General features: G+C 26.2%; 1 protein-coding gene across 1 annotated transcript in view; it reads right to left on the reverse strand.

The window, feature by feature from the left end:
• Positions 1-5,000, reverse strand: part of LOC113806657 (DNA-binding protein D-ETS-6-like) — a 39,994-nt gene that overhangs the window by 8,382 nt on the left and 26,612 nt on the right. The window lies entirely within an intron of this gene.

Genomic DNA, 5,000 nt, shown 5'->3' on the forward strand with positions numbered 1-5,000 from the left:
ATAAGTAGTAATAATGAGAATTACTGTTATCATTATTATTTCCATAAATGTTATCATGATCATCATCATTATCATTATTACCATTATCCTCATTGATATTATCATCATCATTGTTATCACCATTATCACTAATGACTTCAATATAGCAAAAGCAACGATAATAATAATAATAATAATAAAAATAATGATAATAAAAATAATGATAATAATAATAATAATAATGATAATGATAATGATAATGATAATGATAATGATAATGATAATGATAATGATAATGATAATGATAATGATAATGATAATGATAATGATAATAATAATAATAATAATAATAATAATAATAATAATAAATAATGATAAAGATAATATCAGTAATAGTAAAAGTAATAATAATAATAATAATGATAATGACAACTATAATAGCAATAACAATGACAAAATAATCGTTATAACAATACCAATAACACTTGATCGATTTTTTTTCCATTAATTTTCAATCAATTAAATCACCTTAAACGGAACAGCAATAACTTCAAACCCAATAATCTATTTAATCAATATTTCGGAAAACAACAACAGCAGAAATTAAACAAGATTCAATCAAAGAAAAATTATATAATATTAAGGAGAAACTAACATACAATAACATGAGTCACACAAACAAACAAACAAAAAACAAGAAAAAAAAACAATGCCATATATGGAACTCCGTAATATAGTGCCTTTAAGGTCGAATATACCATGGATACAGATATCATAACAGCTCTAGGAAAATTATCATCATATGGAATTAATGTTCTAGATAGTGATTCCTGAGTTCTGATGGCAGAACACATAGTAATTAGTAAGACAAACAGTAATGTAATGTTAATTTGCAATGTTGGTGGTGTTATAATCATGTATAGTATCATAAATTGTGATATCGTGATGAAACTGTTGAAGATAACAATAATAATGATAATGGTAATGATAATATTAATAGTAATCTTAATGAGAATACAGAATGATATAAAAAATGAGGAGTAATCATGATAATTATTATTATCACTTTATTATCATTAACATAATTAAGATAATAATAACAATACTACTAATGTAATGATAATAATGATATCAATACTAATAATAACAATATCAGAAAATAATAACTATAGAGAAGATGAAAATGATGATGATTATAATGAAACAAGTGATAAAAATAAACAATAATAATAATAATAAAAATAATAACCATTCTTATCATTATCGTTATTACTATTATTATTTTTGCCTTTATAGTTATCACGGTCGTTATCATATGATTATCATAATTAGTATCATCATTATATTTATCATCATTATTATGATGACGATGATGATTCTACTAGTGTTATTGGCAATATTGGCAATAATAATGCTAAGAATAACGATAATGATTGTAATAATGATAATAGTGATAATAATATGATGAAGAAGATATATATCTGATCATAAGTGCAATAATAATTTTTATCATCATAATCATCATTATTTTTATGATATTAATCATTAAGTGTCATTGTCATCATTAAAATCACTGTCATAGTATCATTATCGAACTCAATGTTATCATCTAGCTGAAGTAGAAGTAGTAGTAATAGCAATAGTAATAATAGCAATAGTATTTTAATCACAGTTATTATCATCATTTTCTTCTACAGTCACTATGGTCATCATGTCTGTCATTATCATCATCATCTTCATTATCGTTCCCAGCCAATAACTTTTGTTGTTGTTGTTGTTGTTGTTGTTGTCAAAGTACAAACTCTCCTATAACTGTAAATCCTTGTCATCTAAGATACATTATTTATAGATAACTGATAAAGCAGATACAATGTCAAGGTGCGTTGTATCAATATTTCAGATGTCTTTAGATTCCAAAATCTGTATAAATAATACATCTGAGACAATACTTTTTCTTATACAATTTTTTTTCAGCAACGAGAAAAGAATATACGAAACTTTTATTTTTTATTTATTTTCATTTATTTATTTATTTTTTACTCAAACGCCTTAAAAATCATATGAATTTCTTTTGCATTACCTGTGACGTCATTTTTGGACTGTATTATTTGTAATCGGCGTTAGTTTTAAAGTTAGTATAGCATAGTTAGTATTATTGTTCGTATAGTTAATGATATCGCTTTTATTATCAATAATATTTTATATCCATATTCAGGGCTATGGCCATCCTTATTATCAAATTTGTCCTCCACCTTTATCATTATCTGACATTTGATATCATCATGTTATTAGTATTGTTATCATTATTGTCATTATTACTGTATCATTATCATCTACATCGTCATCGACATCACCTTAATCATTATCATCGGTACTTATATCTGCATCATCACCCTTAACATTATCATTATCATCAACATCATTTCTATCAATATTATCATTGTTATCCTATTACTACTGATGCTAAATTAACACCTCCTTTTACTATTCACTATACAAACATAACAACTACTGCTATTATCTGTATATTTTTTATCATGATATTATTTATTGTGAAGTTATATTAATTGTCTTTCTAGGATTATAATGATAATTATCCTATCTTCACTATATTTATTTCTCCGATCATCATATATACTTAAGCCATGAGCATCTATATCTTACCACGATTTCTGTGATAAATGTCTCAGTAAACATTAACAACAGTAGTTTATATCAATACTAATGTCAATGTGTTTATATGAACCGTATGCATAGCGACCAATATAGAAGAGGTATGAATGAGAATGGATATCTTCACAATACAAGAAATGTATTTAACAGTGAATGTATGAATTTCTGACGAAGATATTTTCAGAGGCGGTTAAATGCATCTCTTGTATTTTGAAGATATTCTTTCTTATTCATATCTTTCCAGTGTGTTTATAAATGACAGAGATGTTTTCGAATAGGAACACAGACAAGCGAAACATAACGAAACTGCAGAATGTCTTCGTTAAAAGCACAAAATTCTTTACTAAGGAATGAGTCTACAGGAACATAAATCTATTGAGAATTCATATTATTGCAAAGGGCAAGTTCATTTTTGTGCAGAACATTTCTCATTTTATTTATATATTATTATTATTAGTATTATTATCATTATTATTATTATTATTATTGATTATTATTATTATTAATATCATTATTATTGCCGTCGTCTTTTGAACTAATTTGGGATTTTTTTTCTTTATGCATACGGCCGACGAAAAACGCTGAAATTTACCGTCCCATCTTGCACTACCGAGAAATAAATTTTCTCTCTTACACACACACACACACACACACACACACACACACACACACACACACACACACACACACACACACACACACACACACACACACACACACACACACACATATATATATATATATATATATATATATATATATATATATATATATATATATATATATATATATATATATCTTTTGCGATTCTCGAAGCGGAGTGCTGATATTGGAAATGATGCTATTGTTAACTTAGGTGATAATAACATTGATAATGATAATGATAACGATATTGCTATGATTATGATCAAGATAACAATGTTATTTTCAATAACAGTTTTATCAATAGAAGCGATATCACCAGAAATGGAAATACTACTAATAAATAGAATAACAAAAGATATGAAATGATAATGATGATAATGAAATCAGAAAGATAAGATACAATGACAGCAAAAATGGTAATGAAAATATGATGATAATGATGAAGATAACGATTGCAATAATCTGGACAGGCTTGTGATAATTATAATGATGATGATGATAATAATAATAATAATAATGATAATAATAATAATAATAATAATAATAATAACAGTATGATACCGATTATGGAGAGCACTGCAATGAAATAATGAGCATCAGAGTATTGATAACGATGATAATGACTTTAACGACAGCACAGGATATGAGCTGGTGGTGATGATAACAACTGTTATGTGATGATGATAATGATAGCGATAACACTGATAAGGACGATAAAAACAGTAACTGAAAGATGATGATAATGATAGAGATAACAATGATGAGGACGAGAAGAACAGTGACTGGAAGATAATATAACAATGATAACAATAATTCCGTTTATAGATAAACTTGTAGATTTTATAACATAGTGTCGTTATACAATTTCCTTACCTGGTTGAGAGCTGATCTGTATACTGCCGAAATACATATCTAACTATCCCAGTATAAACTTTGTCCTATTACTATCCCTGTATAAACTTTGTTCTATTACTTTCCCTGTATACACTATGTCCTATTACTATCCCTGTATAGACTTTGTCCTATTACTATCCCTGTATAAACTTTGTCCTATTACTATCCCTGTATTAACTATATCCTATGTATTTCTTGTATACAATGTATTATATAGTGTTTAAGATTATTTGTGCAAATGACAATAATGATGAAGACATCTGACACTTATACTAGTGATGATAATGATAATCACAATAACAATGATGATAAAAATGACTGATATTGATAATGACAAAAATCTTGATGTTAACAATGGCAATCATCACAACCATAATAGATGATAATAATGATAATGATGACAACAGTAATGATAGTGATAATAATAATGAAAATATTAATTATGATCATAGTTATTAAGATAGATAACATTAAAGATCTACTATAGTTTCTTTTCACATAAGATTTCCAACATACATAGTTACCATCAGTCTATAACATAATTTTGGATCCATAGAGTTCATGTCTTGTTCAAGCACAACAAAAGTACATTATCACAAAGAAAAAATACATCACACTCTTTGTCATATTTTTCAATCTTTCTATCGCTTTCATATCACTCGAGTCCAGATATCACCAAAAATAATAAAATACGTGAATAAACAAGCAAAATCTTAAAAATATAACATGTATATAAGAAAGATAAATGAGAAAAGAATGACTTTTTTCTCATAAACATGTCCTGGACGCGACAAAATGTAATCAAAATC

This window comes from Penaeus vannamei, chromosome 8 (assembly GCF_042767895.1).
Source record: "Penaeus vannamei isolate JL-2024 chromosome 8, ASM4276789v1, whole genome shotgun sequence".
Taxonomy (NCBI): domain Eukaryota; kingdom Metazoa; phylum Arthropoda; class Malacostraca; order Decapoda; family Penaeidae; genus Penaeus; species Penaeus vannamei.